The sequence below is a fragment of the Armigeres subalbatus genome, chromosome 2 (assembly GCF_024139115.2).
Source record: "Armigeres subalbatus isolate Guangzhou_Male chromosome 2, GZ_Asu_2, whole genome shotgun sequence".
Lineage (NCBI taxonomy): Eukaryota > Metazoa > Arthropoda > Insecta > Diptera > Culicidae > Armigeres > Armigeres subalbatus.
Window position 1 is genome coordinate 211,087,977 of NC_085140.1, and position 25,398 is coordinate 211,113,374.

General features: G+C 39.2%; 1 protein-coding gene across 7 annotated transcripts in view; it reads right to left on the reverse strand.

Annotated features, from left to right (window-relative positions):
- The window catches only part of LOC134211577 (semaphorin-1A), a 283,656-nt gene that overhangs the window by 35,677 nt on the left and 222,581 nt on the right, over positions 1-25,398 (reverse strand). For all 7 annotated transcript variants that reach the window (XR_009979042.1, XR_009979041.1, XM_062688580.1 and 4 more), the window contains one exon: positions 9,019-9,062. The gene's annotated coding sequence lies outside the window, so the exon portion shown is untranslated. The remainder of the gene's footprint in view (positions 1-9,018; positions 9,063-25,398) is intronic.

Sequence of the window (25,398 nt, forward strand, 5' to 3'; positions counted from 1 at the left end):
GGTGTTTTACTGTTCCATTGCCGCCATCCGACAACGTATTCCACCGTTCTGTAGGTGTTAAAAGAAGGGCTTAGCGATGCCAGCTTGCCCACATTAGCCAGTGGCAGCCCACGTTCACATATGGGCGGCTGGGCGTAAAGTCGGAAGCACATAGAACTGGGTTAGGAAACAGTAAACAACCGCAGATAGTCACATGTTGAGCGGATTGCCTTGACCACAACTGCCAATGGGAGGAGTTGAAAAATCACGACCCTCTGATTTACTTAAAGCTGGAGCACGCCAGCCGACGCCACGAGTCGATTGACCTCTGACATTCTAGAATGGACCTGTTGAATCATCCGTCATATCATGTGGCCGGTAAAGACAGCTATGCTATCTGTTGGTTTCGTATTACATTTAGACAGGTGAACAATATATATAATTCATAAATACATACACATTAAGCTTTCTTCACCTTTCGATACTGTTCCTTCACATGTCATACACGCCTCACGTGTAGCTCGACCGTGAAAACTGCTCACCATGCTTTGAATTAAATTACAGTAAACGTCGTTTTGACATGCACGAAGTACCTTGCCTTGCCTGTCTCAGTCACCCGATGTATTACTACGGCGACTGCTTCTAGACAACGTTCAATTTACACAATGCACTTTTTTGGGTGCGGCTGCGCCTTTAAATTACTGCACCAGCTGTCAATGCGTATAGCTTGAACCTCGAACAATGCATGTCTTTCGGAAGAACATTAGTTCCCGGTGCCATACGGACATGAGGTTCAAAACACGATATCGTGCGTATGCGTTTCATGTGTGCAACTTATATTGCGTTCACAAAACAGCTCGATGTCATGCCGTAGCTAATCAACCAAGCGAACGATGACTTGTCAGTAGTCGTTACACTTGACAATTTTTGATCAGCACCGACGACACGAGAAAGCGTAAATGGCCAGATGATGACTGCTTTGATTTAAATGGTACATAGGTATTATTGGAAGCAACATTTGCTTGTCCGGGGTTTGGTTGGTTGCATTTGTTGAATTTTGATTATATTTTGCCTTCCGGGCCTTCTATCACAAAATCGCCTTGGAAGTGAATATATAGCCTTTTCTTTGCACCTTGGTGTACGAGAAAGGCAAAAAGATGGATCATCATAGTTTTGTGTTTGATTCTGCGAGTTTTGAAGCCTAATTACCAGTTTTCGCACTCGTATATCACATGGTTCACTTCAATACACAGGAAAGTCGAAAAAAATAAGAGCGAAACATTTTCTGGACTAGAAATTCAGACTTTGAACACATTATTCAAATAAATATTACCAATAGATTTATTCCACATGTCATTCACCGTTCGATGCAATCAGTTTCGTTAGCAAACGGGCGAAACCAATTTCAAAGCCGGTAACCAGGAGTACCGTGTGACACAATTACACGCAAATTAAGCCCAATACATTGTGTTAATTGTGTCATCAAACACAATGGGAAATAAACATCAGTAGTCACGACAGATCCCATCGATGAGTATCGCTTTTCACACGCGCTAGCCAGCGCAGCACCGTCACGCCTCGCCAATGGGCTGCTGCTGTTGGACTTGACAATGACATTGAGGGACTATTTCTACAAGCCAGGTCAGCACCATCAACGACCGGAGAAACGGTAGTGGGCTCATTCAAAATTTTCCGGTACCTCATTAGCGGTTTTATTGCTTCCACCAAACACAACAGTTCACAATAAACCGCCTCGCCTTGAATTTGAAACTGCATTAGCCATGCGCGCACAATACCAGACGGTTCAACTGATATCACATGGTGCAAGGCATATACGACACGAAAGGTGTCACAAACGAATTGAAGCAAATCCCGCAATCTCATCTGCATTTCTGGTTGCGACTGTCGAAGCGCAATAGGCTGGTTGTTGTAGCAACGACAAGCGATTTACATACCAATTTACAGCTTCCAACTGGAAAGACAAACAAAACTTGCCCTACCTTTATGCAAATGCGATAATCATACTACAATGTATACGGAAAATAAAATATAATACGAAAACATACTAATCGAGTTAAAACAAAACCAACCCAGGCACAAAAAAAAGGTTTTGCATTTTTTCTCGCTCTTCATGCCATCTCGAGTCTCGCAAAATCCGTCACATTTGCATGCAAATAGCGTGCAGCTATGCCATTTGCTCCATAATTTAATAATAAATATACCGCTGCTCAAGGGTACCGCGTGGTGGAGCACCAATACCGCCAAAAAGAAATTAAGCCACGACACAAACTGTCACAAATTATGGACAGAGTTCGATGTCTTAGCAAGTGTTGCAAATGAAGTTGACATCAACATGACAGCTAAAGTAGGCTTTGCTAAAATGCGACATTCAGGTCTATTGACTTCTGATGGCCGTAGTAGGTGCTGTGCTGCAACAGTGCTGTACGTATGTACATATTGGTAATGGTGGCACTGGAAATGTGTTCAATAAAAAGTGGACAAACTGAAAAACGTGAATCGAATATTTTACGACAAAAATTATAGATTTTTTAAACTATTCTGGTTTTGATCTTGGTTGATGAATACAACTGAATTGAACAACTGTGTTTAAAAAATTCGTGTCAGTCACTTGGCACACATTTCAATGTTATTTTTTTTAAATGACTAAAGATCCCAACATTGCGTGAACCAGAGTGTAAAATAATCGAAAAAATTTGGTGAAGTCCATTTTTCTTCATTTGTCAGTTCACTTCCGACACATTCATAGTCGGCTCTGGACAGTCAATATTCAGTTGAATATTAGCCATTGAATATTTATGCACATTTTACAAATTGATAAATTATCTGGAATCTGAACACGTTTCAAATGAGTAAAGTGATTTATCACACAGGACTGAATCCGATTTTCATTCGCGAGGCACTTTCAACTGTAAACATCAACATAAACAATGCTAATTATGTTTTTTTCTGCACATAGTAAACACACTCAGTGACAGTCGAATGAATGAGTTCGTGGAGTAGTCGTCTGACTATGTCATTCTATGTTTTGAATATTCATGCGATGTTTGTTAAAATTCGGACCGAAGTTGCTTCATGAAGATGAATATTTTAAGCTCTGGCGTGAACAATTCGGATGAATAATATGAATAATAGAAGAGATGTATTCTAATCGCCAATCAACTAAGAGCAATGCATACACAAACATCAATTTTTATCTGCTTGATTACCGACCCAAAATAACATTCAATATTTGAGTATAATCTGATTCTCGGATTTTGCGAGATTATTTATTAGTGTCCAACTTTTTCCGTCTATATTCATTACGCCAAGAAAAACAGCCCAAAGTTTTTCCACTCCCATGCTCATGGCCCCACTTTCGGCGCGATAATCAGTCGAATGGTCGGTCATGACATTAGCCTGCTCATATCGACTAGCATAAGTGGCGTCGCAATAATTACAAATTACTCCTAATTCGTCCGTTGAGAACGAGGAACAATGTGACGACGTCGACAACGTCGCCGTGGAAAAGCTGGAAAACATGTCAAAGCTGCTGTCAAGCATAGGGTGGCGGTGACGACGCATGGTGACCCACGGACCTGCTAATTCTCAGATTTCCTCTAAATTTAATATTGGATTACAAGTTCAACCTATTGTGTAAAAATCAAGTTATTTTCGAACACCTAAGTACCTTTCTTTTGGTATCAGCAAACTTTGTTGTGAAAATCGATTAGCAAACAATATCAGTGCTCGAATGTGTGTAAATAAGGCAATTGAATATTCTAAGGAAAATCGACTATGACGGTGATATTTGAGGTTATGGCCTTCAGTCTTCTTATGCTCAAAAACATTAAACCCGTTTTCGAGAATAAAAAGACCGAAAGCCATCATAACCTCAAATATGATAATTTAATAGTTTATATGAAAAACTTAATGTGAGACGTATTAGGCAAAAATCAGATTTATATGCTCGTTTTAAAATACACATTCTGGCGTTTAAAAATTCACAATTCTTGTGAAAATTCCGAAGAATTTCCCGTGGACAGTCCAAAGAATTCCCCGTGGAAATTCCAAAGAATTTCCCGAAGAAAATTCCGAAATTTCCCAAGGAATTTTCAAAGAATTTCCCGAGGAAATTCCGAAGAATTTGCAGAGAAAATTACGAAAAATTTCCCGAGAAAATTCCAAAGAATTTTCCGAGGAAAATCCGAAGAATTACCCGTGGAAATTCCGAAGAATTTCCCGTGGAAATTCCGAGAAATTTCCAAAGAATTTCCCGAGGAAATTCCGAAAAAAATTCCGTGGAAAATCCGAAAAATTCTGAAAAAATTTCTTGTGGAAATTCCGAGGAATCTCCCGATAAAATTCCGAAGAATTTCCTGAGGAAGTTCCGAAGAATTTTCCGAGAAAATTCCGAAAAATTTGCCGTGGAAATTCTGAAGCATTTCCCGACGAAATTCCGAAGAATTCGCGAGGAAATTCCGAAGAATTCCTCGTGGAAATTCCAAAGGATTTTCCGTAGAAATTCCGTAAAATTTCCCGTGGAAATTCCGAAAAAAATTCTTCTGGAAATTCCAAAGAATTTTCCGTGGACATTCCGAAGAATTTACCGTGGGAATTCCGAAGAATTTTCCGTGGAAATTCTGCAGAATTTCCTGTGAAAATTTCGAAGAATCTTGCGTGGAAATTCTGAATTTCCCTAGGAAATTCCGAAGAGTTTCCCGTGGAAAAACCGAAAAATTTTCTTGTGGAAATTCCGTAGAATTTCCCAAGGAAATTCCGAAAAATTTCTCGAGGAAATTCCGAAAAATTTCCCGAGGAAACTCCGAAGAATTTCCCGAGGAAATTCCGAAGCATTTCCCGAGGAAATTTCGAAGAATTTCTCGAAGAAGTTCCGAAGAATTTCCCGTGGAAATTCCGAAGAATATCCCGAGGAAATTCCGAAAAATTTTCCGTGGAAAATCTGAAGAATTCCCCGTGGAAATTCCAAAGAATTTCCCGTACAAATTCCGAAGAGTTTCCCGTGGAAATTCCGAAAAAAATTCTTGTAGAAATTCTGAAGAATTTCCCGTGGAAATTCCGAAGAATCTCCCGATAAAATTTCGAAGAATTTTCCGAGAAAATTCCAAAAACTTTGCCGAGGAAATTCTGAAGAATTTCCCGAGGAAATTCCGAAGAATTTGCAGAGGAAATTCCGAAGAATTCCTCGTGGAAATTCTAACGAATTTTCCGTAGAAATTCCGAAAAATTTCCCGTGGAAATTACGAAGAATTTCTTGTGGAAATTCCGAAGAATTTCCCGTGGAAATTCCGGAAAATTTCCCGTGGAAATTCCGAAGAATATCCCGTGGAAATTCCGAAGAATTTTCTGTGGAAATTCCGAAGAATTTCCCGAAAAAGTTCCGAAGAAATTCCCGTGGAAATTCCGAAAAAAATTCTCGTGGAAATTCCGAAGGATTTCTCGAGGAAATTCCGAAGAGTTTCCCGTGGAATTACCAAAAAATTATCTTGTGGAAATTCCGAAGAATTTCCCGAGGAAATTCCGAAGAATTTCCCGAGGAAATTCCGAAGAATTTCCCGAGGAAATTCCGTAGAATTTCCCGAGGAAATTCCGAAGAATTTCCCTAGGAAATTCCGAAGAATTTCCCGAGGAAATTCCAAAGAATTTTCCGAGGAAATTCCGAAGAGTTTCCCGAGGAAATTCCGAAGAATTTCCCGAGGAAATTCCGAAGAATTTCCTGAGAAAATTCCGAAGAATTTCCCGAGGAATTTCGAGAAATCCCGAGGAAATTCCGAAGAATTTCCCGAGGAAATTTCGAAGAATTTCCCGAGGAAATTCCGAAGAATTTCTCGAGGAAATTCCGAAGAATACCCCAAGGAAATTCCGAAGAATTTCCCGAGGAAATTCTGAAGAATTTCCCGAGTAAATTCCGAAAAGAATTTCCTGAGAAAATTCCGAAGAATTTCCTGAGGAAATGCCGGAGAATTTCCTGAGGAAATGCCGGAGAATTTCCTGAGGAAATTCCGGAGAATTTCCCGAGGAAATTCCGAAGAATTTCCTGAGGAAATTCCGAAGAATTTCCTGAGGAAATTCCGAAGAATTTCCTGAGGAAATTCCGAAGAATTTCCTGAGGAAATTCCGAAGAATTTCTCGAGGAAATTCCGAAGAATTTCCCGAGGAAATTCGGAAGATATCCCAAGGAAATTTCGAAGAATTTCCCAAGGAAATTCCGAAGAACTTCCCGAGAAAATTCCGAACAATTTTCCGAGGAAATTCCGAAGAATTTCCCGAGGAAATTCCGAAGAATTTTCCGAGGAAATTCCGAAGAATTTCCCAAGGAAATTTCGAAGAATTTCCCAAGGAAATTCCGAGGAATTCCCCGAGGAAATTCTGAAGAATTTTCCGAGGAAATTTCGAAGAATTTTCCGAGGAAATTTTGAAGAATTTCTCGAAGAAATTCCGAAGAATTTTTTGAGGAATATCCGAAGAATTTCATGAGGAAATTCTTCGGAATTTCGAAGGGAAATTAAGTCCCAAAGAAATTCTGAAGAATCTTCCGAGGAAATTCCGAAGAATCTAGAATGCGCGAAATGTTCTGAAGTTCAGCTCCTAAGACCTACGCAACAACAACGGCCTCAAAAATATTTTCGGCAGCTATCAAAATCTTTCTCAACAGATCCTTGGATACCTGCCAAAAAACATTATACCGATCTTTCTGCATTTCAATACACTGAAGGCCATCCAAAAAGTTCATGAGTTCGAGTCTTCAGATCTACAATCAAGTAGAAGCGCAATGCTTGTTCTAAATCAAGCTCAGGTCATTCTGCCATCCTGTCAAATGACTTATTGGATTTTTTTCTGCGTCCCCCGTAATGACATTCTAGAATGCGTGAAATGTTCAGAAGTTCGGCCAGTAAGATTTACGCAACAACGGCCTCCAAAATATTTTTGGCAGCTATAAAAACCCTTCCCAACAGATCCTTGGATACCTGCCAAGAAATGTTAAACCGATCTTTCTGCATTTCAATAAACTGAAGGCCATCCAAAACGTTCTTGTGTTCATGTCGTCAGTCCACAATCAAGTAGAAGCGCAATGCTTGTTTCAAATCAAGCTCAGATCGTCCTTTTCTGTTCAAAGAAATCGAATGATTTATTGAAAAAAATCTACAATCAAGTAAAAGCGCAACTTACATTTCTTGGCAGGAACGTTTTGGATGGCCTTCAGTGTATTGAAATGCAGAAAGATCGGTATAACATTTCTTGGCAGGTATCCAAGGATCTGTTGGGAAGGGTTTTGATAGCTGTCGAAAACATTTTGGAGGTCGTTGTTGCGTAGGTCTTACGAGCCGAATTTCAGAACATTTCACGCATTCCAGAATGTCATTACGGGGGACGCAGAAAAATTTCCAATAAGTCATTCGATTTCTTTGAACTTGACATGATACCCTGAGCTTGATTTATAACAAGCATTGCGCTTTTACTTGATGGTAGGTCTGACGACCTGAACTCAAGAACGTTTTGGATGGCCTTCAGTGTTTTTTTATTTTTTTATTTTTTTAAAACTTTATTTAAGTGATTTTTTGCAATTCCTGATCATAATACCTGGTTTACAGTTCGTCTTTGAGTGATAAAACGGCCTACTTTTCCATACCAACGAAATGGGTGCTTTAATGAACATTATGTAACTCAAATGGGTTGCATAATATTCATTATAGCACTCATTTGGGTGCTATAATGAAAAACCAACATCAGAACAGTAGTTACATGACTACATTTCACATTCATTTCACATGACTACATTCTCACCATCGCGTAATTAATGAAATAGTTTGATGGACATGATATCAACAATGTCCATAGGCGAGTACATCTATCGCTTCACGGCTTATCGAACTATGCAATGTGGCACGGTAACATGGAATCTGATTGTTCTCTGCAGCAATACAATTTATTGGCAATAATGATCATGTGGAGTAAAGTAGATTGTACATTTTTGGTACAGATCCATCCAATTTAAGTCCATTTTTCGTCATTGCAAAAAATAGCGTGTTCAACTCGTTGCAAAACTCGATTTTTTCAGCACTCGTAGTATTTATCCAACTCGGCAAGCCTCGTTGGATAAACGTACAACTCGTGCTGAAAAAATCATCTTTTTGCAACTTGTTGCACAAACTACTATTTTAATACCTTCAGTATATTGAAATGCAGAAAGATCGGTATAACGTTTCTTGGCAGGTATCCAAGGATCTGTTGGGAATGTGCACATTACCTTTCGCTTCTATGGTAGATTTCAAGACTTGAGCTCACGGATATTTTGGATGAACAGGAATGTTCCAAAATAGTATCTTCAACACATAAAATTTACTAAATTAATGATTTCGTGTTTGTTACTTCTACGTGAAGTTAAACGATTTACAATGATATGGAAATGCTAATATCATCTTCCAAACTTGGACGTACATGTTCATGATAGAATTAGAGGCGAAAGTATAGAATTGATAGTTCCGTTAGGATACGGCAGGCATGAAGAATGTTTTTATAGAAGTCGATTTGAAAGCGAGCGGAGGGTAATATTTGTGATGGCACATATCACACGACCTTCCTTCTGTCAAGCTCCCGTATGAAGGGGGAGGGCTCAAACACATTTCAGAGGATGCACTTTGCAACGAAAGGATCATGTAATGCAGAGTAAGTACAATGCCTCTTGTTTTACTATAGATGTCATCTCAATGTCATGTAAGCATAAAACGAAGACGAAAGTTGTTAGTTTATTCACGATCAAAGAACTAAACGAAAACATGGTCAGATACCAAATTGGAAAAAGAAAATCTGGCAGCGGTCCCATATCTTAATTGACCTTTACCGAGGCTGTAACATTATTCAATATCTCTCGCTTCTGATATGGGATCCAGCTTCCATCCAATGATTTGAAGTGTGAGATTTACTTCTATTCCATTCCAATTCAGATGTTCAATAAAAACTTATGTGCATGACCTACATAGACAAAGCGATTATGATATCCATCACGGCTCATATACTTACACTAACGCCCGCCGACTGGAATGGTGCTGTATCGAGGTGTATATCTGGAATAGAAGAAACGAAGCCTACCATTAGTTTTGTATGTTCGATTGGAAAGACGACGAAAGCTATTTCAAATATTTGTGTTCGAATGACGGTAGCGGCGGCAGTGGCGGATTAGCGTGGGGAAACCCAAGCGCGAGCGACAGCAACATGAAATCGAATCCAGACGGCGGAACAGCCGGTTCATGGCAGAAATTGAAAAAGACAGAAGGGACAACATCGTTTCCAATGATTTGTTGTACCAAAATATGCATTCGGGTTTCTTCATATACCTATTTGTTCATTCCCACTTTGGGAATGGTTGTTTCTCGGGCTTGTAAGCAGTTTGGGTTACGGCCCTTCCCCAGAAACGACATCCGAACCATCAGCCAATGTTGTGTTGTTTCTTCTTCGCGAGTTCTTAGGCGACGATGACGACTTCGTTCGATGTTTCCCAATTTTCATTGCACCTGGATGGCAGGCTGGCTGCCAAGCAGGTGAAGGTTTATTATTCGATTAAGTTGCGGTAGAGTACAGTATCCAGTGAAAAGAAGAGAAAGAAATTACCTTCTTTTTATGACATCGTTTATTTAATTCTATTTTCCGTTTCGCTGGAAATTTTCTCTGTAATTGAACTTCTAGTTCTAGTTGCATAATTGATCGGTGTCCTTTCAAACCGCACCATTTCCGCTATTTCAACAAGCGCGTGAAACCTGATTTGTAGAATGAACATGGAAACTCTCAAACAGTAATTCCAATAGTATTTTTCAAGTGTGAAAACATACATTTTATTATGCCCAAAAGAAATAACTCATTCACACATGATGCAGCAGCGGTACAACACAACCTTCTCCGGATGTTCACATGTTGAAAAAAAAACTCACAATGCGACAACGCAGCACGCGACCGTAATCTGGCGTTAAGGTTGCATCAAAACAAACATGCATTTTGACACACTTTAACGCAAACACTTGGTTTCGCTTGTCGGAGGTGTAAAACGTCGAGCCATGCGCGCGCGCTCAAATCCTGTCGCATGAATTATTGAAACAACTGCATCCCATGCACTGATCCGTCAACGCTCGCTCATTGAAACTGTGATGGCTGCTTGTTAGAAAGCGAACGTTTGCTGTCTTGTTGGCGCTTAATTCATCTTTAACGGCCGAAGTGGCAATTTCCGGATGTTGTTGTTCGACTTTTTATGTGTTTCTAGAGCAACTAACTATATGGAGAGCTGCTGGCATAGAGGGGGTTAGGCAGAAGCAACATCATGCGACAACATTTCGCTGAATGCTTCAGCTATAAGTTTTGCTACTTTTCAACGAACACTAAAATCGATCTTTAGATTGCATGGTCAAAAATTTAGCACGAGAAACTTCATCTGCAATTTGAAAATAAGTTAGAGCAATATTATTAGTCATTTTTACAACAATACAGCAGTGAGATATTAGGCCAAAATGGTAGAACCTTTATCAAGCATAGCATGTGAGTCTAAATAAGCTTTTTTGTCTTTCGATTAAGGTCATAATGAAATCGTATAAAATCAATTTCTGATGATTAAAGAAGGTAATTTTGAAAAACAATGAATTCTGCATATTTTGCCACTCATAATAAAAAAGACCCCAGTATGCGACGCCATCACGTCGCAATGAGAATCCAGTAAGATTAGTTTTACCATGTGCAATTCGCAGGCGCGGATTTGCAGGGAATACTTATTAAGAGTTCGTTTACGCTCCGTTTAGCAAAAAAAACACACCTTACTTACTCCCTCCGATCCTCCGATCGTTCCGGCACTCGATTGTATGAGAAAGGTATTAATTGAATGATTAAGTTGTTACAATTGTGGCGTGCACACGATCTATTGCCGGCCGCTTCTTAAGTCGGAATTAAGTGGGGCTCAATTGCGGCCATCAAATTTGTAATTGCACTGCCCTACTGTATCGCGCGAAGCAGCAATTGGGTTGGCATTTGAAGAATTTTGTTCGATTGCGTTTGTATTCTATGTAGTAACAAGAAGCGAGCATGTTTTCGGAGGGCTCTCTCAAGTGCTACCAATGCTGTCAAGAGTCAAGATATGACGCAGACGCGATGCGATCTGACGGGCCATTATACCGCACTCATCGGTGATGGGAGAAGTTAAGTCACTCAATACAACCCCCTTCCTATTGGGATGAATGGCGGTAGGGTGGCCGTGCAATATGGAACTAGAAACGATTACAACAGTTAGCAATAGAAAACAAAGTTCGTTTGCCGTCAACGATCAGATAAAGTACGGGCACGCGACCAAAATATCAAATTACGCGTATTGCGGATGCTGTGCGTTTGTTTTGCGAGCGCCGAACTGTTTGCGTTCATAGGAGTGTAAAAGCCCATCAGCAAAGGTGCAAGAGGAAGATAATCAATAGGCATCAGTCACCCTCTTCAGATCATCGTCTCGAAAAATGAGTGGAATATATTGCAGGCTTGTGCTGCAAGAACGATAATGGATGCATTGGGTGCAGCTTGCCACGTCCAAAACGTTCGATGCAGATGTCATGCGTTCGAGCGCTTGCACTCATAAAAGGGAACCAATTTCGAGACTCCATGGCGTGTGCCACGCTTCGCCAGGTGCCTTCTAGAGGTAGAATAACATTTGCCACTCCATAGTGGCGTGGTGTGACCAAAGATTCTTAATAACGTATTTGGAGGCACGAGTGTATCATTAAATGTTTCACTGCATGAGGCTATTCATGTGGTAGTCGAACGCATTAAGATTGGCAAAACAGGATCCATGGTGAATGTGATGACAAACGATTATGGCGGATACAAGTATTGAATTTAATATATTAAAAATAACGAAATAGGAAAAAGGTCGATCATAATCATAAATACGAATAAATAAAAACTAGATATTTGTTAATTTGTTAATGAATGTTTCAGAAATTATTTTTTTTACTGAGATTTTATTGTCTCTTCCCTCCATACAACTTAAATTTTCCAACCAATAAATCTGAAAAATGGCACGGCAAATGCTGGGTAAAGCGTACCATTGGTACTTCGCGTACCTGAAGGAATAAAATAGACCCCATCTCGCGGTCCTTAGCCTCTTACCCAGCAACTCCTATCCCTACCTCCCCGCGGTGCTGGCCGGGATACGAGCAACCTTAGGGAAGATCGGGTAACCAACCCCGGTGGGAACTATGGTCGTATGCTGACAGGGAAGGGGGTTTGCTCCTCTCCGGAGGTGCAAATCTTATTGAGCGTCTGTTCTCCATGTCAGGATCGGCTCACAACAGCGTCTGTTCTCCATGTTAGGGGCGGCTGATCATCGTCCGAGTGCCAGCGAGGGACTCTAAGTGAAACTGTGCACCATGGTCCACCGGAAATAAGGAGGAATGGTCCTCCGGAAATTTAGGGGGTTTGGTGTCAGGCCCTGCAAGCCAGCCTTTAAAAAATCATAAGCAACGAACAATCAACAAGAGAGTACGGACCGGAACCATCGGCGAAGACCACTGCGACGAAAAGGGACTAGCGATTGGAAACTCGGTTCGTGGAACTGCAAATCTCTCAACTTCATCGGGAGCACACGCATACTCGCCGAAGTGCTCAAGGACCGTGGATTCGGCATCGTAGCGCTACAGGAGGTTTGTTGGAAGGGATCAATGGTGCGAACGTTTAGAGGTAATCATACCATCTACCAGAGCTGCGGCAACACACACGAGCTGGGAACAGCTTTCATAGTGATGGGCGATATGCAAAAGGCGCGTGATCGGGTGGTGGCCGATCAATGAAAGAATGTGCAGGTTGAGGATCAAAGGCCGGTTCTTCAACTTCAGCATAATCAACGTCCATAGCCCACACTCCGGAAGCACTGATGATGATAAGGACGCATTCTACGCGCAGCTGGAACGTGAGTACGACAGCTGCCCAAGACACGACGTCAAAATCATCATAGGAGATTTGAACGCTCAGGTTGGCCAAGAGGAGGAGTTTAGACCGACTATTGGAAAGTTCAGCGCTCACCGGCTGACGAACGAAAACGGCCTACGACTAATTGATTTCGCCGCCTCCAAGAATATGGCCATTCGTAGCACCTACTTCCAACACAGCCTCCCGTATCGGTACACCTGGCGATCACCACTGCAGACAGAATCACAAATCGACCACGTTCTGATTGATGGACGGCACTTCTCCGACATTATCGACGTCAGGACATATCGTGGCGCTAACATCGACTCTGACCACTATTTGGTGATGGTTAAACTGCGCCCAAAACTATCCGTCATCAACAATGTTCGGTACCGACGACCGCCGCGGTACGACCTAGAGCGACTGAAGCAACTTGATGTCGCCACTGCATACGCGCAGCATCTCGAGGCAGCGTTGCCGGAAGAGGGTGAGCTCGATGGGGCCCCTCTTGAGGACTGCTGGAGTACAGTTAAAGCAGCCATTAACGACGCAGCGGAGAACAACGTCGGGTATATGGGTCGAAGTCGACGGAACGATTGGTTCGACGAAGAGTGCAGACAGATTCTGGAGGAGAAGGACGCAGCGCGGGCGGTCGCGCTGCAGCAAGGTACTAGGCAGAACGTGGAACGTTATAGACGGAAGCGGAGACAGCAGACCCGCCTTTTTCAGGAGAAGAAACGCCGCCTGGAAGAAGCGGAGTGCGAGGAGATGGAACAGCTGTGCCGTTCTCAAGATACACGCAAGTTCTATCAGAAGCTCAACGCATCCCGCAAAGGCTTCGTGCCGCGAGCCGAAATGTGCCGGGATAACATCTGAATGGCGCTGAGAGTACAGGCAGTGAAAGTCAAAGCAGCGGAGGAGATGACTACGTCAGTTCAGCGGACGATGGAAGCCAACCAGCCCCCACCTTGAGGGAAGTTAAGGATGCCATTCAACAGCTAAAGACCAATAAAGCAGCTGGTAAGGATGGTATCGGAGCTGAGCTCATCAAGATGGGCCCGGAAAAGCTGGCCACTTGCCTGCACAAACTGATAGTCAGAATCTGGGAAACCGAACAGCTACCGGAGGAGTGGAAGGAAGGGGTTATATGCCCCATCTACAAGAAAGGCGACAAACTGGAGTGTGAGAACTTTCGAGCGATCACCATCCTTAATGCCGCCTACAAAGTGATATCCCAGATCATCTTCCGTCGTCTGTCACCATTACTGAACGAGTTCGTGGGAAGTTATCAAGCCGGCTTCGTTGACGGCCGCTCGACAACGGACCAGATCTTTACTGTACGGCAAATCCTTAAAAAATGCCGTGAATACCAGGTCCCAACGCACCATCTGTTCGTTGATTTCAAGGCGGCATACGACAGTATAGACCGCGTAGAGCTATGGAAAATTATGGACGAGAACAGCTTCCCTGGGAAGCTTACTAGACTGATCAAAGCAACGGTGGATGGTGTGCAAAACTGTGTGAAGATTTCGGGCGAACACTCCAGTTCGTTCGAATCGCGCCTGGGACTAAGACAAGGTGATGGACTTTCGTGCCTGTTGTTCAACATTGCGCTAGAAGGTGTCATGCGGAGAGCCGGGTGTAACAGCCGGGGTACGATTTTCAACAGATCCAGTCAATTTATTTGCTTCGCGGATGACATGGACATTGTCGGCCGAACATTTGCAAAGGTGGCAGAACTGTACACCCGCCTGAAACGTGAAGCAACAAAAGTTGGACTGGTGGTGAATGCGTCAAAGACAAAGTACATGCTTGTGGGCGGAACCGAGCGCGACAGGGCCCGCCTGGGAAGCAGTGTTACGATAGACGGGGATACCTTCGAGGTGGTAGAGGAATTCGTCTACCTCGGATCCTTGCTAACGGCTGACAACAACGTTAGTCGTGAAATACGAAGGCGCATCATCTGTGGAAGTCGGGCCTACTACGGGCTCCAGAAGAAACTGCGGTCGAAAAGATTCGCCACCGCACCAAATGTGTCATGTACAAGACGTTAATAAGACCGGTAGTCCTCTACGGACATGAAACATGGACAATGCTCGAGGAGGACTTGCAAGCACTCGGAGTATTCGAGAGACGGGTGCTTAGGACCATCTTTGGCGGTGTGCAAGAAGACGGTGTGTGGCGGCGAAGAATGAACCATGAGCTCGCCCAACTCTACGGCGAACCCAGTATCCAGAAGGTAGCTAAAGCCGGAAGGGTACGATGGGCAGGACATGTTGCAAGAATGCCGGACAGCAACCCTGCAAAGATGGTGTTCGCTTCCGATCCGGCAGGTACGAGACGGCGTGGAGCGCAGCGAGCGAGATGGGCAGACCAGGTGCAGAACGACTTGGCGAGCGTGGGGCGTATCCGAGGATGGAGAGATGCGGCCTCGAACCGTGTATTGTGGCGTCAAATTGTGGATTCAGTGTTATCTGTTTAGATGTTAACTAAATAAATGAAATGAAATGAAATCTGAAAAATCGATTCATATGTTGGTTATCTCTATAAATTTGAATAACAAATTTGAGAGATAATTAGAAGAAAAAGAGACACTGTAAAAAATGAAGAAATTTGGGAAAATTGTAAATGTTAAATCGGTAAATTTGATTATTTCCATCGAATTGTAGAAATTTGTTAATTAAGTAAATTGTCATGCAAATTTGTCATTCTTCAAAGTAAAATAATTTAGTAAGTTGAGATAACTCGTAAAATTGGAATATTACACGAAAAAAGACATAATCGATAAAACTGAACTAAATTGGACAAAATGGGGCCAGTCAAAACTGAACTCCGATTCTAATATGGACAAAAGTGGTGGAATATACGGACTGCATATTTAAAATGTTTCGGACATGCAAAAAGGGCTACGAAATCATATCTTTGATTTTGAAGCAGATGAAGATTTTGACCTGTGAAGCACAAGGCTGCAATTTTCGATGAGATGATATCGCAGCTTCAACAAAAGAAATCATGGAGCCATCAAGAAGTGATGCAGTATTTTGATCCACAGTAAAATAATTTGATGAATAATGTGATGTTGTTTTTTTATTTGAAGGTCAACAATTAAGGACTGAATTGGTTGATATTTTTTTATATTCACATACTATACAATCATAGAGAATGATTATTCTGAATTGCTTTGAGAATAGGTTGTATGTACAAAAGAAAGGCTCTCTTTGCTTTCTTTCTTTTTCGATTATTACAACACCATACTAAAGTTTACTTCGGATTTCTTGGTGGATATTCAAAGACAATAGCTTCGAGTAGCGTGCTGAAGAGACAAAGTAGCAAAACATCCATAACACTAGCCTATCGATTAGCAAAAGAGAGCGTGAACAAAGGGAGCCTCTCTTTTGCACATATGATAAATTTTCAAAGTAATCTAGAATTCCTTTAAGCTAATTCATTTTTTTTTAATCTGAGGTTTATATTTTCAAGACCATACATGAAGCTGTGTGTACAAAACTGTCTTGATGTTGATGTATAAATTTTAGAAATTTCATGAACGAATCGGAAAACTTAGCGTTGGTGATAAAGAATCGCAAGTAAGTTTTGAAAAGGGCGAAATACAAACTTTTTTTCAGTTTTCGAAAATTAAAAATGAAATATCTCAAAACTGGTAATGCTCAGGAAGAAAATAAACTTAAAAAATAAACTAGAGCTTTTTTGTTTGAAATTGACCTAGGAATCATTCGGCGTCAATTACATATGATTTCTCGCTTAACTTTTCAAAAGGACCTAAGTAACACTTTTTTCATGAATTAATTTGAATAGCGCAATCAACAGAAAAACATGAAAGCTTTCGCTTTCATTTGTATAAGTAACTGTATTACAGACCAAAATACTTTTTGCAAGCAATAATAGATCTAAATTATGATGAAGGTATTTGTCAAGTAATTGGGAAATTATTCACATGAAATTATGTTGAAAGTTTTTCTAATGAAACATACGATCCATTGTATCTTTCAATTATTAAATGAGAAACTGTTTGTAAGATTGGTGCGAATGATGATAAAACTAAATATTCATAAACTAATTGAATCATTTATTTGCGAAATTCATTGGCGTAACTACAGGGGGGCTAGGGGGGGCTATAGCCCCACCTAGAATCAAGTTAGCCCCCCCTAGAATTCCTACGACTTTGCATGAGTATGGCAAATATCTAGCGCTTTGATCATATCTGGGCGTAACTGCAAATAATAAATTCTTATCATCTCTCTACAATATTTAGACAATATGAAAAAGACAATTGTTTAACTTGAGCAGGAGACTTGCCAACATAACACTTAAAGATGCATGGCATTTCTGAAAGGATTGTCAAGAGAAACCTTTCGATTTTGTGATAGCTGAGTACAACTTATCGTATGCCTGTAATAGCAGACATTTTGAAGGCATTTCTTTCTGCAGATTTCTCTGGTAAAGTATTCAAGCGATGTTGTTGCTATTTCCCGAAAACTTTGAATTTCTAATTATTTTGATAATCCGAAAAAAAGTTCCATAATCCTTGAAATCCTAAAAAAGCTCGGTAAACCCTGAAATTTCAATGAGAGGTAACTAAAATGTAAAAAGACAGGAACACAGTCTTCGACCAGAGGTCGTACAGACTGAGCACTTAAACATTTAGCATGAGACAACGGACACGACACATAACACCCAGTGAACCAGTGGAGAATTTTTCGATCACGAAAAGTTTCCTCCTAACCGTGGGGAATCGAACCCATACTCCCCAGCACATGCGTCTAGACTAGCAACCCTATAACCAGAGACCGGCGGAGTGAAAAACTGTCGAAATGGCAACGTATGAAAATGCATGAAATCGCGAAAATGATACTGGCAGCACTTGAACTTTTTGCTTGCTTCTTATGGATGCAAAAAGTAAACAAGTCGAAATGGAACCGCTTTTGACGGTTCGATTGGAAACAAGATGGCGTCTTTGCCGATCTCTTATTCTAGTATTTCTAGTCTAGACGATTGACGAAGCTAATCGTACGGCCATGAAGCCCACAATAACTTGAAATTATTTCTAATGGATATGTTAAACTCGAAAGTCATATGTATCTAAAGCTCTTAAGTTTTTTACGTATCAAAGTTATTGGGAATCCCACGACATTTCTAGATTTTTATGTCAGAGCTGTTCAAGTCGTCGCTGGATGTATTGAAATAGCTATTTGGTAGGCCAACTTGCGGTCAGTTGAACAAAAACAATAACTTTTTTGTGTTTGACTGTAAGAATAGAAAAAAGTTAGCCCCCCCTAGAATTTTTCCTTAGTTACGCCAATGGCGAAATTATGAAGAAAATGGTGTATCGATTCATAAAATGTTGATGCTTGAATCGGGTTTGTGGAAGCCGTAAGGTAGGCAATTATTTTTTACAGGTTTTTTACACGGTTTGGATTTAGTCGTTTAAGACCTACAGCGTCAATGAAACAATGAGTTAACCCCACGAAAAATTCACAAAAAATCAAAGAAAATTCAGGTGGTATTCAAAAGCTGTGAAAGTAAAAGTTAACCGAAAAATTAATGAATTACAACCGCGTAAAAAAAACCTGGGTGTATCGAGATTCGAGATAAGCATCATGAGGGTCATTCACAAACTACATGACGTTTTAGGTTGTGAGAGGGTACTTGTCTGAGCTACTACCCTACTATACAATACATGAAGCGTTACTAGGCTTGGTGTGGGTTGACAGTGGTTTAGCGTTATGTAATTTGCGAATGAAACTTAACCGCTGAATGGATTAACCTGTTTCTACGAAAATTCTCAGCAACCTAATTGGATATTCTATCCGCAGCTTTCAGTTATTTTTTTCCAGTACGGGTTATTGGTATGAATGTTTTGATTTTATATTTTCACCTATACTAACGAGGTGCTACAAATTGAAAGCGCATGCCACCATTTGGCTTGGGGTGCCCCAGTATTGTCCAAAAAAGTTTGGTTAATTATGTCGCCATACTAATGGAAATTGTGAAATAAAAATGATAGCTGACATAGTGTGGTTGTTATCCATTCATCTGATGTGCGAAAGCAGGTATGTCTATTCAGAAAACTCTTTTATTGGGCAAAAGAAAAAACTCTAGCACAGCCTGCATAAGTCAACGAAACATGGCTGCTAAGAAACCGAGTCAAAGTGGTTTTTCACGCAAGAGAAATGCTTTTAATAGTTGACGAAGTGTATAAATCTAGTGTAATGAAGCAGAAATATGTTTGATACACTTTTTTAAAGAAGCAGTGGTTTATATCTCCCTACACATCGCCGTATTATTGCAGGAATATTGAATAATTTGCGTGATGAGCCAATATTACACCCAGGGCCAACATAACCGCCGGTTACCCTACTCAAATTAATTCATGAAAAAAATGTTACTTAGGTCCTTTTGAAAAGTTAAGCGAGATTTCTTGTAAATAATCAATGTTTCAAAAAATGAGCCAAAAATTGCTTCCGCTAAAACTTTTTTATTTTAAACTTCTTCATCAAGCTGATGTTGTAAAAATGTTTGTTTTGAAGTCAAGTTTTTGTCAATTTTTTTTGAAGCGTAATGTTTTCTCCATAAAACCATATTAGTTCCCCACAGCTCGTTCTCAGATAGTTTTTTCGTTGGGGAACAGTTAAGGACTTGCATTGAATTCAATCATAAAACGAGGATAATTTGCTAGTTTTACCACTTGGTTCAACAATTTAACTCATATTCTTATTGCACTGAACAGTTTTTCGCCAATATACATTGTTTTATATAGTTTTTCTTCGAAATAAACAACATCGAAATTTCGTATGTACAAAAATAGTGCGGGTAAAATGAACACTGCCTGGTGGTAAAATGAATAACGCTTCTAAAACCCTTTTGAAACATTTAATTTTGTTTTTTCAACTCTAGCACTGTATATATAACTATTTAAGATTACGAGAGCCTTTTGAACAATCTGGTACATCTTTTGAAAAGCTCTCAATTAACAAAATATTAAAAAGTAGAATAAAAGTTTTGAAATATCAATTAAATTTACATATTTAAAGTTTTATCTTGGTTATTTGATATGAGTAGTTTCTTGAACTTCTGCTTCACAGTTGCACAACTTTTTTCTAACATTTGTGTAAAATTAACTTGCTCGAAAACACATACGACCTTTTCATAAATTACTAGAGGGTCGATGTTTCAAAATTAGTTTAAAATAGTCTATCTCCAATACCGAAAATATGTGACAAGTTTCAATCGCATCAACTATCAATCTATTTTTCAAGTATTATCAAGAAATCAATTCTTAGAATATTTAGAATCAGTGATTTCCCTAAACATGCTACAATGTTACATTTAAACAGTTAAACAGGGTCCGTGATTGATAGTGCCAGTGGCGTAGCCAGAAAATTGGTCTGGGGGGTTTCCTGAACATTTTTTTTTCGAATAAAAAAATTTATTCTAAAAATTTTGTCTCTGGGGGTTTTATGCCCAAAACCACCCCCGTGGCTACGCTACTGGATAGTGCGAACAAATTGATAAATGTTTTTTGATAAAATCCACGATAATCAAAATAGAAAACATGAATGACAACACGACACAAGATTACAGTGTAACAAAACAATGAAAACAGTAAAACTAATTTCCCCCAGAAGAAGGCTGCCGAAACGTCGGGCAGTTAAAACATTATTGTTTGAACAATTTTGAGACTGTAAAGCCGAATCCCATCACATATATTTAACAGTCGAGACACCATAGTTACATTTAAAGTGACCAAAAAATGTATACTTGCAAAAGACTTTGTTAGAATTGATTAAACTTTTAACTAGTTGTTTATGTTTGAGCTATAACTTAACATTCTAAATTTCGTGGCGACTGCACCTCTCGAAGATCAATACGACCAACCCCTTTTTCGTACAACCCATCATATTGCTTTGCAAAAACACTTCATGTTTCATGCTCCCAGTGAGAATTTAGCTTTTTGAATGAAGCACCACACTAGACAACTAACCAACTTTCAACGTCTATTGGCTCTGCCGAACACTTACAAAAAGTTTTACGACTGCGGTGGGAATTGCGGTAACTTAAACTAAATTATTGAAATTTGGTTATCTTTCAGTACTTATAGTTACAGCAACTTTTAACTCCGTTATTAGTGGAATTCAAACATCGAAAAACCTTTACACTAGAAGCTCACAATACAACACATTTTGAAATTCGGCGTATGGAATGAATTACTTAGAAACTACTAAATGATCGAACCCAGATTGCTAAATTATCGAAAACATCCTTGATCTCTATGAGGTCTAGAATGAATCAAACCAAATTATTCAAAAGTAGACTATTAAAGTAGTTTAAGTAACAATATTTTTTAAGGTGCAGTATTGCCAAATAAACTATTTTGAAGTTTTTATGAAAAAAAATCGTTTTTACCTAATGAGTGTAATTTTATTTGAAAAATAACATCACCCTAAATATGTTTATTTTGGAAACGCCATTTTCACAAACAGACAAGACACTCGTAAAATTTTCCTCGAGCACTGATTGCCATGCGCGTCGGTTCTACTCGGGTTTGACGTTTGTTCACTATCACCATCTGATTCGTGGAATTTGATGAGTAAATTTTCAATGTGTTATATTTGTTTGTCTGTGGTGCAATGGTCGTCAAATAGTAAAATACAGAAGATAAAATTATTACACAAAAGAAGCTCATTTTTAAATAATTTGATTTTGGTCATTTTTTAATAACATTTACACACTGTTTACTAACTTCGATTACTTGGTGAGCGAGAGCAGCTCATGGCCGTGCGATTAGCGAAGCAAGTCGTCAGGTCGTATTAGCGTGCTGAAGTTTGATTCCCACCGTAGTAGAATGTTCTGTTCTTTACCTAATGCTAGCTGTTACAAGCGCAATCCGTGCGATTTACAAATCAAATTCTGTGACCGTATCTTTATTTCTTTTTCGGTCTCTTGCATAAGGCCGATACAAATAATTAAAAAATGCCCAAAAATATAATTTTGTTTGGGAATTTGGGAATCCAAACTACCGTTCAAAAATTACAAAGAACGCTTTTTGACATTTTTAACTCCCTTCCATCTATTGCTCTCCTTCGGTACGTGCATGTGCCATCTAATCTTTCTGTTTCAAGCGCATAGACGGGATAGGATTTGATTTCATAGGGACATGTTTCCCGATGAAAACAAATCCTGTCCTCCCTAAGCGCTTGAAAGGGAAATATGATTAGACGTCATTAAGCACTTGCAGGGTTGTTACGGAGATCCTGAAATATTTTCCGCGCCTAATCCGCGCTGACTAAAATCAAATCCGCGCCATTTCCGCGCGACAATAAATCGATTCCGCACAAATACACGTTAAATGTCAATTCATGTACAACATTTTATTGAGCGTCTTCTCTTCAAGTTCTTTTTTTACAATATATTACTGATTTTAAATATGATTTTAAACTGCAACATATGTTTGTATCAAAATGCTAATAGGACTAATAAAACCGCAGTAAGTATAACAGCCCTTCTAAATGGCCTTATTCACCACTAGAACAAGAACTAAACATTCAAAACTATTTGCATAAGCACCGATTTTTGGATTAGATGATGGCTTTGGCATGTTTTGTTCCGTTATTGTCAAGGTTTTTTTTGTTGATAGAATTTTATAAAAGTCGGCATAAGGCACGTTGATATACAAATGAATGTTAAGGCCAGATTTGATCATAATTGATTAAAGATAAACGTGGCAAATATAAAAAAATCTGCCGAAAACGCAATTTCTTTTGATATAATTATGCAGCTTTGTTGTAGTTTATTGTCCACAAGACAAACTTGCGTATACATTAAGGAATTAGGCAATGCAGCTCCGTTTTTTAAAACAAAACTTCTGTATTTGAATTCATATCAAGAAACAACTAATACAAAATCAAACATAGTTGCCTAAGCTCCGTTGATTTTTAAGTCAGAATCAAACGTATATTCCTTCAAAAATTCCAGTGGAATATTTTTTAAAATTTCAATAAAAATTTCTTTGGAAATACGGCAGAATAATTTGCGTAAACTCCTACAGAAATTAGTCCGTTATTTATCCTTCAATTCTTGTAACAAGCTTTTCTAAAAATTCATGCAGATTTTTTTTTACCATTCTTACTGGAATTTCATTTAAAAACTCCGAGAACTCCTGTTCATCTTTCGTGCGCAGATTCATCCCAGAAATTTCTGCTGGTCATCCTCCGGAAATTCTTCCGGAAATTTTCATGGAAATGTTTGCAGAAATCCTGCCCTTGAATCTGCTGAAGTGCAGAAGTCGCTCCAAATTATCTGTGGGAATTCCTCCGAGTATTCTTACAATAATTCCCCTAGGAAATTATTTTGTAATGCATTTGGGAATTTTGTCGTGAGTTCAAGTAAATTCTCCACAAATAACCTGTGGAAAATCTTCGGAGCTTACTTGCAGAAATCCCTTCATGAATTCCTACGGAAATCGCTTTAGAAATTCTTGCGGAAATTGATTGGTGACTTCCTGCTGAAAAACTCCCGGTTCTATTTTTTAGCACTTATTAAAGAAATTTCTGTGATCATCGCTATAGCTCTTTTGTAAATTCAAGGCGGCATTATTTTCAATTTTCTGTAGTCATAAGGAAATTCCAGGAAATTCCTCCAAGAATGTCTTTATAATTTTTCGGGTTTTTAAAGCTGAAGAAATCCTCTTTACGCTATGGAAATTTATTTGCAAGGAATTTATACAAGGATCATCATAGGGTCCTTGTGGAAACTTCTTTAGGAAGTTTCTTCGTTTTCTGTTGGTAATCCTGTAAAATCGGAGTTAACCGAAAATATCATAAAAAACCCAGATTAATCCACCTAGCGGTGATGGCGCCTTTCTCGCGTAAAAAGGTAATAAATGTAGCCTTTACGCTTACACCTCGATGATGTACAAGAAAGGCAAAACAGTTACACCGTCTAATGTTATGGATAGAAAATTTACACTAGTAGACGACAGATGGCGCTGCCAAAAGTTTCTCGAATTTCCTATGTTCGAATTTTGACTTTCGGACAATTTAGTACTATGTACATAGTACTATGAAACTGAACGAAGAGCATACTTACGCCTAAATGCGTGCAACACGAGCATCTTTATAGTACGATGAAACTCTTAATGGGAAGCCACGGATAAAATATTCATAGATGCAAGACATTTTTCATAACACATTATTGTTCTATGTGACTATGTCTCATCACTATTTTAATATTATCTATTTTTTGCAATTTGCAATTATTATGAAATTCAATAGTGATTAACAGCGTTTTAGTCTCTGTCGGATACAACTTGTTGCAAGAAAATCGATTAAGAGTTTCTATGTGAAAATTTGGCTAATGTTTTTTATGGCATTTTGTGCACACACACACGCACACACATACACACACACACACACGCACACACGGACAGACAGACATTTGTTCAGCTCATCGAGCTGAGTCGAATGGTATATAACACTATGGGTCTCCGGGACTTCTATCAAAAGTTCGATTTTGGAGTGAAATGATAGCCTTTCGGTACAACTTAGGTGTACGAGAAAGGCAAAACCCACCAGAAATAACTTTTGAGAATCATCTTCTAATTTTTGATCGACTTTCTGAGGAAGAACTTATTAAAATGAAGCATCTGCATTAAATCACAGAACATTTTTATGTTTTCAATTGTATAAACCTTACTCGTTCTAGATGAATGTTATAAAGGAAATATGAAATGTTCCAATATTATGATAGAATTCCTGACGACTTTCGAAGAATGATATAATATATCATGCTGAGTGGTTCATCGTAAAAGAAACAACCAATCAGAAACTGACAAATATTTTGGAATTTGTTCTCAACAACATTTGCTAATGAAAATAAAGCCCATCTAGGCATCAAATTAATTTTCAAATAAACTTTCTTAGATTTAGCATTTTATTTATTAAATTTCCACCTAAAACTAAATCCGCGCGAAACCCTAAAATCGTTATGTGAATCCGCGCCAAATCCGCGAAAACCGCGAAATCCGCGAAAATCGCGAAATCCGCGTAGTCGTAACAACCCTGCACTTGTCTTTATAGTACACTATTTTTACGATAACATAGTGAGATTTCATTCCCTTATAAGTAAATTTGATAATCAAAATTAAATTAATTACATAATTAAATTAGATAATGAAATTAATGTTGAAATGCAATCAAGCATTTTTCTAGTTGGACGTGGCACAAAAGCAAACTTTCTATTTTTGTCACAAACTGTAACAAAAGTCAGAAATAATGAGATCTGTCCCATCAAAGTGCTAATTTGATTTTTTTTCTATATATTTTATAATGCACGTGAAAGGCATCATCACCGCAATGTGGATTAATCTGTTTTTGCCTTTTGATATAGTAATCTTCAATCGATGTTCTCGTAACAAATTGCAATCGATAAATAAAGACAAAATTTTCAAAACGACTT